This window comes from Pseudophryne corroboree, chromosome 5, assembly GCF_028390025.1.
Source record: "Pseudophryne corroboree isolate aPseCor3 chromosome 5, aPseCor3.hap2, whole genome shotgun sequence".
In the NCBI taxonomy this organism is placed as follows: Eukaryota; Metazoa; Chordata; class Amphibia; order Anura; family Myobatrachidae; genus Pseudophryne; species Pseudophryne corroboree.
In genome coordinates, this window is record NC_086448.1 from 797,029,956 (window position 1) to 797,043,127 (window position 13,172).

A 13,172-nucleotide genomic window follows, 5' to 3' on the forward strand; every position below is an offset into this window, starting at 1 on the left:
ACGCGTTCGCACACTTGCAAAGCTAAAGTACACTCCCCTATAGGTGGCGTCTATCTGTTCGCAGCGCTGCAAAAAATAGCTAGCAAGTGAATAGATCTGAATTAGAGAAAAAAACAATCGAGAGAGCGCTATACACATCTGTTGTGGATATTTAAAAAATATTTTTATTTCTATCAATATTCCTTTTCACAATTATACTTAGTGCCGGCCGGCATCACATAAAAAATAAAAAAATTGAGGAAGCGGCCGATGCTATTGAGTAGGCTGGGAAACGCGTCTGTCACCATCTCCATACACAGACTGCAGCGGATCATTATCCATCAGCTGGCTGGCTGAATCACATCCCCAAAGCAGGGAAATGGCTGTGTAACCATCTGCCCATTGACTCCGGATAAGGCCAGGAGTGAAAGTACCGGCCGGGAGGACAAGCGGTCACATTGCGGTTAAAGCGAATAAGATGTCCACTCCAACTAAAAGGCTACCGGTAGGAGCATTAGCCAGGAGGATGACCGCAAATACTGTGACTTCAACAGAGGCATCTATATGGTATGCTTTTCAACATTATTCACAAAAGCAGCTCAAACAACCAAAAGGGAGCTGCTTTCAGCTCAAAATCGCTGGAGGAGAGAGCACCGATACACAGAGCTAGATTAAAGGGGGGGGGGGAGTACGTACCCCGGGCCCCCCTTTCCAAAGGGCCCCCTGCCACACCACAGATCGGATCTCTCTTCCGATCCAATCTGCGGTGCTGGGCTCCCGGCTCACGTCCTCGCTGCATAGGCGGCCGCACAGGTAGGACAGCTGAGCTGAGCGACAGCTCAGCTGTCCAATAATATATGAATGAAGCAGCCAGTCCCTGCAGCCTGCGTGCCCATCCAATGACTGGCTACTTCATTCATACATTATTGGACAGCTGAGCCGTCGCTCAGCTCAGCTGTCCTGTCTGTGTGGCCACTGCTGCAGTGGGGACGGTAGTGCAGGGCAGGTCAGGAGGTCCGCCGTGTGCTGCTTGGGGAGCACATTAAGCTGCTGCATATATATATATATATATATATATATATATATATATTCAGCTGCCTTCTTTTTATTAGAGGCTCCACAGTATTAAGAGCCACAGGCCCCCCATGGTCTTAATCCGGCTCTGCCGATACACATACAGTACGATACACCCTTGTCATTTGTTTTTATTTAAACTCTTTGACAATACTGTATTCTTGCTGATATGGCATAGATATACTATAGATAGTACTTTACATTTTGATTATAATCTCTAATTTTTCATCGACTGTACTTTAGGAGAGTCAAGAAAATAGTAGATGAGCTGACTGCTGATAATGATGAGCTTACTGCCATAGAACTCCGTCGTATTCTGCAAGCTGAGTATGGCCTTGACATCTCCTGTAGTAGCATAAAAAGAATGCGGAGGCAACTTGGTTGGACTTATGCCGGTGCTAGGTACTGTACAGTAAATTGAAATTTCAATTACAATTATAATACAATTTCTATACAGTTTGTATACAGTGCGGTAAACTAATTACATCTCTGAAATCAGCATCTGATTTTTCTTTAACATTATCTTAGTTTGGACGCTCAATTATCCTATTCCCACTGTAAACTGTATCCCATTTTACATTCCTTTCACAGGATGACTCACATGATTAGAGATGTTAACAAGGAAAAGAGAGTTCAACAGGCTCGTCAATGGATTGCTATTGGAGAAAATTTTGACAATGTCATATTTACAGATGAAACTTCTGTAGCACTTGAGAGGTTTGCAAGGAGGTCCTTCCGCAAACGTGGCCATTTATCATTTAAGCCATCTCCAAAGCACCCATTAAAAGTACATGTGTGGGGTGGTATCTCCCGCAGAGGCCCAGGACCAATTTTAATTTTTGAAGGTACATATAAAGTACAGTAGTAATGTACATTACTATGTTGTTTTTCAATATTTTCTATTTAGAACTACTGTCCAGTGACTACTGTAAGTCTATGGACTACGAGAAAAGGATTTACTGGTAGGTATATAAAATCCTGTTTTTTTTATTGTTCTACGTCAGGTATCATGGATAAAACATTCTTCCAGTCCATGATCATTAATGATACTTTAGTGCCGTATGTAAGAAAGTATTGGTCATCTGGACATCGAATGTTCCAGGACAATGATCCAAAACATAGTGCTTCGGCCAAATTCATAGAGGAAAAAGGCATCATTTGGTAACGCACACCACCAGAGTAAGTACAGTTTTGCCCTGTAGACTGATGATTCCTGTAAAGCATGAAATGCCAAATATTCCATATTTAAATTCTCTCCCTTTATTGACTTTTCACAGATCACCGGACATGAATCCTATCGAGCTAGTGTGGTCTCAAATGAAAAGTTATATTCGTTCTCAATGTAAGCCAAGGACAAAAGAGCAACTGATTGATGGCATCAATACATTTTGGAAAAACGTACTTACATTGGAGACCTGTAATAATTATGTAGACCATTTATTTTCTGTGCTGCCAGTGATTATAGAAAGAAATGGACAAGCCAGCTGCATGTAATTGGAATGGATCATATTGTCGACAAAAAGAAGGTCAACAGTCATTAGGTCGACCAATATTGGTCGACAGGCCATATGTCGACACATCAAAAAAGACAGTACGCAAACGAATAATGCATAGAATTTGCATAAAGGGCCCTTTACCTATCGTACTCATCCTTTCTGCAAATGCTTGAAATATCAAAATTAGACTACCTGCTTAAATTAATTAATTTGTTATATTTTATCTGTAACATGTACTTCACCCTAGTATTACATTTGTTATGCAATCTTGAAAATTGTTTAAAAAAAAAAAGTAGTCACCTCTGCAACACTGTATTTTGTAATTGTGTATGGATTGTACAAAGCATCCAAGTGATTGCATTCAGTTTTGTCTAACTTACAGTATATTTATACTATTTAGTTGGAATTATTTTATCATTGCAAAGTCTTATAATATGTTCCATTACCTTGTAGCACTATTAGGTTTTAATTAACTTATTCTTTAATGTCACTTTAGACTTCATTCACCTCTGTGCTCTGAGTAACAAATAACCCCAATTTTTGCATTAATAAACTGAGGCTCTGAATTGCTAAAAGTTCACTGTTTATTTCAAATTCCAGGACAGCAGCCCTTCCCCCACCCAGAATACACGTTACTGTGCTGTAACTCTATTCCCCAAGGAATCTACTTCAAAGGCCTCTCACACTGAGATTTTCACACCTACACAATTAAGAACTGGACTCTAAAGCTGGCAATACTGTACATCAGAATGACCTGAATACGATCACACACACATAGCGATTTGGGCTGCTTTTCTAATTGATTTGCTGAGTCACTTAGAAATACAGCACAAATCTCTATGTGTGTATGGACTATAGCGATAGTGATGTGCGTCCCTGCATGCTTGAAAGATCTAGTCATCACCCATGTTTTCTCTATTGCAAACACGGGCAGTGACAGATCGCTCAGCACACATCGCTGGTGCAGCTCTGTGTGCTGAGTGATCTTGCTGAGCCCGTGTGATCACCGATATCGCTGGGCAGAAAACAGTCAACATACAGTGGCGTAACTACTGCCCCCGCAGCCCTCGCGGTGGCTTGGGGGCGAGGGGTTGCGGGGGCGCCACTGATTTAGTGCAGACTGACATGCGGACGAGCGTCCGCATGTCAGTCTGCGGTCTCGTTTCCTCCCTGCTGTTAGGAGGGACACAGAGGGCACAGTGCGCGCCTCTCCTGTGTCCCTCCTGGGTCTCCGGCGGCCGCGGGTCTCATAAAGGAGGTGCCGTTCGTGAGCACTTCCTTTATTACAATGACCCGCGGCCGCCGGAGACACAGGAGAGGCGCGCACTGTGCCCTCTGTGTCCCTCCTAACAGCAGGGGAGCGGCGGCGGCTGCGGCGGCGGAGGAGGAAGGGGGGGGGACGACGCACTGAGGGGGCATATCTGGCACTGAGGGGGCATATCTGGCAATGGGGGAATATCTGGCACTGGGGACATTTATGGCACTGGGGGGAATATCTGGCACTGGGGACATTTATGGCACTGGGGGGAATATCTGGCACTGGGGGCATATTTGGCAGGGAGGGTGGGGGGGAGAATATCTGGCACTGGGGACATTTATGGCACTGGGGGGAATATCTGGCACTGGGGCATATGTGGCACGGGGGGGGATATCTGGCACTGGGGCATATGTGGCACTGGGGGGGGCAATATGTGGCACTGGGGGGGAATATCTGGCACGGGGCATATGTGGCACTGGGGGGGAATATCTGGCACTGGGGCATATGTGGCACGGGGGGGGATATCTGGCACTGGGGCATATGTGGCACTGGGGGGGGGGGCAATATGTGGCACTGGGGGGGGAATATCTGGCACGGGGCATATGTGGCACTGGGGGGGAATATCTGGCACTGGGGCATATTTTGGCACTGGGGGCAAATGTGGCACTGTGGGGGAATATCTGGCACTGGGGACATATGTGGCACTGGGAGCACAGCCCTAGCAACAAGGACTACCTCCTAGCGACGAGCATGACACCCAGTGCATGAAACCCCTGGCAACAAGCATGACACCCAGTGCATGAAACCCCTGGCAACGAGCATGACACCCAGTGCATGAAACCCCTGGCAACGAGCATGACACCCTGAGCATGAAAACCCCTGGCACCGTGCATGGAACCAAGAGCATAAAACCCCTGGCAACGAGCATGACACCCAGTGCATGAAACCCCTGACAACGAGCAGGTAATTGAAAAGTAATTAGAAGCCTTACTGTAGGACTTAATGTGTAATGGGCATTACGGTGTGTGGCATAATGTATCACGGACATTGCGGTGTGTGTCATAATGTGTCACAGGCATTACGGTGTATGGTATATTATATCGCGGGCATTGTGATATGTGGTATAATGTCTCAGGGTCATTGCAGTGTGTGGCATAATGTATCACGGACATTGCGGTGTGTGTCATAATGTGTCAGGCATTACGGTGTGTGGTATACTATATCACGGGCATTGTGGTATGTGGTATAATGTCTCAGGGTCATTGCAGTGTGGCATAATATATAACGGACATTGCGGTGTGTGGCATAGGGTATAACGGGCATTGCGATGTGTCACAGGCATTACGGTGTATGGTATATTATATCACGGGCATTGTGGTATAATGTCTCAAGGTCATTGCAGTGTGTGGCATAATGTGTCACAGGCATTGTATGTGCTATAATGTATCGGGCATTGCAGTGTGTGGTATAATGTATCACGGACATTGCAGTGTGTGTCATAATGTGTCACAGACATTGTATGTGCTATAATGTATCAGGGGCAGTGCAGTGTGTAGCATAATGTATAACGGGCATTGCGATTCCTGTCATAATGTGTCACAGGCATTACGGTGTGTGGCATAATGTGTCAGGGGCATTATGGTGTGTACATACTGTGTCATGTGCATTATTGTGTGTGGCATACTGTCTAAGGGCCATTGCAGTATGTGGCATAATGTATACTGGGCATTACTATAAGGAGGAAAAATTACAAATAATGTAAGGGGCATGAATCAGGATTATTTTTCTTTCCTGTGGTGGCCAACGTCTGGGCGTGCAGGTTGCAAAACTGGGGTATAAGGTAGTCTTTTCCTGCAATGCCACGCCCATTCCAACGAAACCACGCCCATCCCAACGAATCCACGCCCCCTTTTTTGCTGGCGCGCGCATATTTACCCCTTTATTCCTCCCAATTATGGGGGATGGGGGGGGGGGGCGCCGAAGAAGTTTTTGGCTTGGGGGAGATAAATTTCTAGTTACGCCACTGTCAACATAGGTAAGTATGTGTGTGTCGACATGTGTGAAATAAAGTTTTACTGTCACGGTGTGTGTCTCCTGTTTTTATTTGGGTATTTTTTTTCCATTAGAACTACAGGTACCAGCGGGCACGTTTTTCTCCCGCATGCTGGTACTTGTGGTTCTCCAAGTACCAGCTTGCGGGGGAGGCTTGCTGGGACTTGTAGTACTACTGGAAAAAACAATATTCTTTCAATTTTCTCAAGGCTATCAGCCCCCCATCCGCAGCCTTTGGATGGGGGGACAGCCTCGGGCTTCACCCCTGGCCCTTGGGTGGCTGGGGGGTGGACCCCTTGATTGAAGGGGTCCCCACTCCCCCAGGGTACCCTGGCCAGGGGTGACTAGTTGGATATTTAATGCCATGGCCGCAGGGCACTGTATAAAAGTGACCCCTGGCTGTGGCATTATCTGTCCAGCTAGTGGAGCCCGATGCTGGTGTAAAAAATACGGGGGACCCCTACTCTTTTTGTCCCCCGTATTAATTGCACCAGCACCAGGCACAGAGCCCGGTGCTGGTTTTAAAAATACAGGGGATGCCCTGTCCATTTTCCCCCTGGATTTTTAGAACCAGGACTGGCTCGAAGAGCCCGAGGCTGGTTATGCTTTGGAGGGGGGACCCCACGCAATTTTTGGGTTTTTTTTTCCCATCCCATTAAAAAAAATATATATATATATAATAATAATCTTTTTAAAAATATATAAATAATACTTGTGCCTCCAAAAAAGAGGGCAGTGGGGTGCTGGCAGTGCGGGAGTGCCAGAAGTGTCCACTGTACCATCAACCAAGTGCAAGGAGGACATCTCCCGCACTACTGACACTCCTGCACTGGGGATACTGCCAGCCCTCCTGCACTGATTACACCACCTACACCTCTGCACCGAGGACACTACTGGCACTCCCACATGTATTGGAGATATATTAATACTTCACAATTAGCTGCCACTGCTGATATTCCCGTGTGCCTGATGGATAAATTGCCCTGCACATACAGATGTCCATGTAGCTGCCCACGGTGCTGTTGGTGGCTAGAGGTGGGAGGAGAAGCCACCGGCATCCTTGACTCTGCTGACCGGAAGTCTGACCCGGTCACATGCTCGTGGCCAGGGGTTACATGCTCGTTGCCAGGGGTTACATATGCTTTTTGCCATAGGGGTTATATGCTTAGAGCCAGGGGGTTACATGCTCATTCTGGGTAGCGCTGGGTAATGGTCTAGTAATACCCCTGGCATCTGTCTCCTATAAGGGCCGTCTTCCAATGCGATCTACATGGAATCTGCAGCTTCCAGTAGTAGGTAGAGCCTAAGCATCTATTGTGCCAGTGCTGCGCCCCCCCAGGACTCAGCTATCCAGGCTGCAGCCTTATGGCTGATCAGGCCCTGGGTCTCATGTTTCTTCACCCACTTGTATGGCAGGCAGAGCACCCAGTGACTTATTATGGAGCACAGCCCAAGCACTGGACTGATTTGTGGCAGACAGGCACAGCACCCACTTGTATGGCAGACAGAGCACCCAGTGATTTATTATGGAGCACAGCCCAAGCACAGGACTGATTTGTGGCAGACAGGCACAGCACCCACTTGTATGGCAGACAGAGCACCCAGTGATTTATTATGGAGCACAGCCCAAGCACAGGACTGATTTGTGGCAGACAGGCACAGCACCCACTTGTATGGCAGACAGAGCACCCAGTGATTTATTATGGAGCACAGCCCAAGCACAGGACTGATTTGTGGCAGACAGGCACAGCACCCACTTGTATGGCAGACAGAGCACCCAGTGACTTATTATGGAGCACAGCCCAAGCACAGGACTGATTTGTGGCAGACAGGCACAGCACCCACTTGTATGGCAGACAGAGCACCCAGTGACTTATTATGGCAACACAGCCTCAGCGCTGGACCGATTTGTGGCAGACAGGTGCAGCACCCACGTGTATGGCACACAGAGCACCCAGTGACTTATTATGGCAACACAGCCTCAGCGCTGGACCGATTTGTGGCAGACAGACGCAGCACCCACTTGTATGGCAGACACTGTCGATCTTCAGACCGGATCCCAGTGAAATATATGTGGTATTGAAATACCAAAAATTCTCTCTACTCACACCTTAACCACCAAACAATTGCAAAAAATGACAAGTATCAATAGTGCCTTTTAGTTAGTATCATAATTTCTATATTGAATCTCTGTGTGGAGTTTGTATGAACTCTTCATCAGCACATTATCAATCACAAGGAAAAAGATTTTTTTAAACATATAGGCAACATTGAGCCAGGTACATGTTGGAAGTTAGTATGAGAGATGTATTTGAAAAATATTAATACTTCACAATTAGCTGCTGCAGCTGATATTCCCGTGTGCATGATGGATAAATTGCCCTGCACATACGGCTCATGGGGGTCATTCTGACCCGATCGCTGCTGCTGACCAGCCGCTGCGGGCCGTGTAGTAATGAGTAGCTCCCGGCCAGCACGCTAAAGCTGCGCTGGCCGGGAGCTACTCCTGAAGTACAAAAGCATCTCCGCTGTGCAATACTTTTGCACTTCTGCAGGGGGGGGCATAACTGACCTGCGGGGCGGACTGGCCCTGTGCTGGGCATCCCCCGCATGTCTCTGTTCCTGATCGTAGCCCTGCAAAATTTTGCAGGGCTACGATCAACCCGGAATGACACCCCATAGCTGCAATTTTGTTAGCAGATGGGCAAAACCATGGGGGTCATGCAGGCCTGATTGCACGCTAGGTTGTTTTGCTGAGCTGCGATCAGGACATAACTGCGCATGTGTGTGCCCCGCAATACGCAGGCGCGTCGCACAGGTACAAAGTGGATCGTTGCTGAGCAATGGATTTAATGAATAATCCATTCGCACAGACAATCGCAAGGAGATTGACTGGAAGAAAACATTTGTGGATGTCAACTGACCATTTTCTGGGAGTGTTTGGAAAAACGCAGGTGTGTCAATGCGTTTGCAGGGTGGGTGTCTGATGTAAATTCGGGGCAAACACTTTAGCCTGTTCGTGTCCGGAATTGACGTCAGACACCTGCCCTGCAAACGCTTGGACACGCCTGCGTTTTTCCAAACACTCCCAGAAAGCGTTCAGTTGCCACCCACAAATGCCCTCTTCCTGTCAATCTCCTTGCGATCTGCTGTGCGAATCGATTCTTCGTTAAATCCATTGCTCAGCAATGATCCGCTTTGTACCCGTACGACGCACATGCGCATTGAGGTGCATACGCATGTGCAGTTTCGACCTGATCGCACCGCTGTAAAACAACCTAGCGTGCGATCATTTCGGAATGACCCCCATGGTTTTGCCCATTTGCAAATAAAATGCTGCTAGAATCAGGTCTGAACTACTCCCTCTAGAATCTCTTTATCAGACTTTCTGCTTGCTCAGTTTCTGAAAATGCCACCTGCTGTCTGAAAAGTGGTACTGCACTATATTTCAGAGGAGATACACATGGCTTGCCGTCTATATCTTAAGAGGAAATCTTATCTCGTGCCATGAACGGCAGGCCATGATACTTTTTTCAGAAAGGTAATAGTGGACACATCTGTATGTATATATAATATCACTAGTACTGCAGCCGGACAGGTAGATAATATATTTATTAGGTAATGATGACTGATGACGGACCTGCTGGACACTGTCAGCTCAGCAGCACCGCAGACTGCTACAGTAAGCTACTATACTATAGTAGTATGTACAAAGAAGAAAAAAAAAAAAAAAACCACGGGTAGGTGGTATACAATTATGGATGGACTGCCGAGTGCCGACACAGAGGTAGCTACAGCCGTGGACTAACGTACTGTGTCTGCTGCTAATATAGACTGGATGATAATGATATGAAATCAATATATATATATGTATGTATATATAATATCACTAGTACTGCAGCCGGACAGGTAGATAATATATTTATTAGGTAATGATGACTGATGACGGACCTGCTGGACACTGTCAGCTCAGCAGCACCGCAGACTGCTACAGTAAGCTACTATACTATAGTAGTATGTACAAAGAAGAAAGAAAAAAAAAAACCACGGGTAGGTGGTATACAATTATGGATGGACTGCCGAGTGCCGACACAGAGGTAGCTACAGCCGTGGACTAACGTACTGTGTCTGCTGCTAATATAGACTGGATGATAATGATATGAAATCAATATATATATGTATGTATATATAATATCACTAGTACTGCAGCCGGACAGGTAGATAATATATTTATTAGGTAATGATGACTGATGACGGACCTGCTGGACACTGTCAGCTCAGCAGCACCGCTGACGGCTACAGTAAGCTACTATACTATAGTAGTATGTACAAAGAAGAAAGAAAAAAAAAAACCACGGGTAGGTGGTATACAATTATGGATGGACTGCCGAGTGCCGACACAGAGGTAGCTACAGCCGTGGACTAACGTACTGTGTCTGCTGCTAATATAGACTGGATGATAATGATATGAAATCAATATATATATGTATGTATATATAATATCACTAGTACTGCAGCCGGACAGGTAGATAATATATTTATTAGGTAATGATGACTGATGACGGACCTGCTGGACACTGTCAGCTCAGCAGCACCGCAGACTGCTACAGTAAGCTACTATACTATAGTAGTATGTACAAAGAAGAAAGAAAAAAAAAACCACGGGTAGGTGGTATACAATTATGGATGGACTGCCGAGTGCCGACACAGAGGTAGCTACAGCCGTGGACTAACGTACTGTGTCTGCTGCTAATATAGAGTCTAGACTGGATGATAAATTATTGATAATGAGATGAAATCAATATAATATCACTAGTACTGCAGCCGGATAGGTACTATATATATTTATTATGTAATGACTGATGACGGACCTGCTGGACACTGTCAGGTCAGCAGCACCGCAGACTGCTACAGTAAGCTACTATAGTAGTATGTATAAAGAAGAATGAAAAAAAAAAAACCACGGGTAGGTGGTATACAATATTATATATATATATATATATATTATATACAATTATATATATATATATATATATATATATATATTAAACTGGTGGTGATTGATTATTAAACTGGTGGTCAGGTCACTCACGTTGCAACTTGCAACTAGTACTCCGAGTCCTAAGCAGACAATCACAAAATATATTATTATACTGGTGGTCAGTGTGGTCACAACAATGGCAGTGTGGCACTGACTCTGGCAGCAAAAGTGTGCACTGTACGTTATATGTACTCCTGAGTCCTGCTCTCAGACTCTAACTGCTCCCCACTGTCAGTGTCTCCCCCACAAGTCAGATAATACAATACACTTACAGTCACACTATCTAATCTATATCACTTCAGCAAGTAGTATAGTAGTATAGTAGTACTCCTCCTAATAATGCTCCCCAAAATTACTACTACTGTGTCTCTCTCGTCTCTACTGTGTCTCTCTCTTCTCTAAACGGAGAGGACGCCAGCCACGTCCTCTCCCTATGACTCTCAATGCACGTGTGAAAATGGCGGCGACGCGCGGCTCCTTATATAGAATCCGAGTCTCGCGATAGAATCCGAGCCTCGCGAGAATCCGACAGCGGGATGATGACGTTCGGGCGCGCTCGGGTTAACCGAGCAAGGCGGGAAGATCCGAGTCGCTCGGACCCGTGAAAAAAAACATGAAGTTCGGGCGGGTTCGGATTCAGAGGAACCGAACCCGCTCATCTCTAGTTTAAAGCGTATTTAACTGTATAAGGTTTATAAGTATTGATAAGGTGTACGCACTGCGGGTACTTTATACCGTCAGCGCTACTTAAGGTTCAAGGTATTACATCATTGCAGTGCTTTGCTGCATAAAGGTTTAAAGTGTAATCATATAATTGCATTGTATCACTAACAAGGTTTAAAGTTTATCAACTGATTGTGTGCGCGCTGTGTGTACTTTGTACCCCCAGCGCAGCGTTTTGTACGCTAAGTACGTACGCGGTATGGGACTCTGTACGCAAATAGCGTACAAAGTGCGTAGCGTGTGTATTAAGTCTAGCGGCCGCAGTGGCTCAATGGTAAGACTGTGTTTAGAGGTATAGCTTTATGGTTTAAGATAATATCGACATTATCAGCGCCAATGCCGTTTCTTGCACACAGCGCTAAAATACCTAGTTACGACATTGGCAGAATTGCTAACGAAAGGTTAGCAGTTCTGCTATTAAATATTTCCTTGCAGTTTCTGAGTAGCTCCAGACCTACTCCTAGATTGCGATCAGCTCGGTCCGTTTAGTTCCTGGTTTGACGTCACAAACACGCCCTGCGTTCGGCCAGCCACTCCCCCGTTTCCCCAGGCACGCCTGCGTTTTTACCTGACACGTCTGCTTTTTTTAGCACACTCCCGGAAAACGGCAAGTTACCACCCAGAAACACCCACTTCCTGTCAATCACTCACCGATCAGCAGAGCGACTGAAAAGTGTCGCTCGGCCCTGTGTAAAATAGCATAGTTTTGTGTGAAAATACTTAGCGCGTGCGCCCTGCGGCCCATACGCATGCGCAGAATCGCCCATTTTTAGCCTGATCGCTATTCTGCTAAAAACGGCAGCGAGCGATCAACTCGGAATGACCACGAAAGCTAAAATCTGATAGCAATTCCAGAAAGCCCTAGATAGTGCTTGGCCTGTCAGAACAATTAAACTATTACAAAGGCCTGGGATAAATATGTCAGTGTTCGAAATTAATTCTTTGAAAGACTAGAAAAAGCTTGGAATACAATTGAAAGTGACATATAGTGAAAAATATCCATAAACTGCACAACGTACTTTGGATTAACTCAGATCTAGTGATAGTAATTGTTATTTTCTGTCAGAAAAAGATTGTTCATTTCTGACTGGACAAATGCTGAGGAAAACTACCCTGTATAGAGCCACCTAATCCTGGTTTTCCTGTGTCCACCTCTGAATGACCCCAGTATGTCAGTGCTCTGGAGTATATAACTGGTATTATATGAGAAAAGATTGTTCCCCTTTGGGATTTCCAGCCACAGCTACATATGTGTCCTCATTAGTGATGAGCGGGTTCGGTTCCTCGGGATCCGAATCCGCCCGAACTTCACCCTTTTTTGCACGGTTCCGAGTAGACTCGGATCCTCCCGCCTTGCTCGGTTAACCCGAGCGCGCCCGAACGTCATCCTCCCGCTGTCGGATTCTCGCGAGATTCGGATTCTATATAAGGAGCCGCGCGTCGCCGCCATTTTTCACTTGTGCATTGGAAATGATAGTGAGAGGACGTGGCTGGCGTCCTCTCAGTTTTGTTTAGGGGGCTGCAAATATCTGTGCTCACTGCTTTATTG

The 13,172-nt window shown here is 46.0% G+C and overlaps 1 long non-coding RNA gene across 1 annotated transcript; it reads left to right on the forward strand.

Moving 5' to 3' along the window:
* Positions 1-1,809: 1,809 nt before the first annotated feature.
* LOC134929485 (uncharacterized) lies at positions 1,810-2,480 on the forward strand. The gene is made up of 3 exons (XR_010178584.1): positions 1,810-1,898; positions 2,058-2,232; positions 2,331-2,480. It is a non-coding gene; the product is annotated as an uncharacterized LOC134929485 (long non-coding RNA).
* Positions 2,481-13,172: the final 10,692 nt, after the last annotated feature.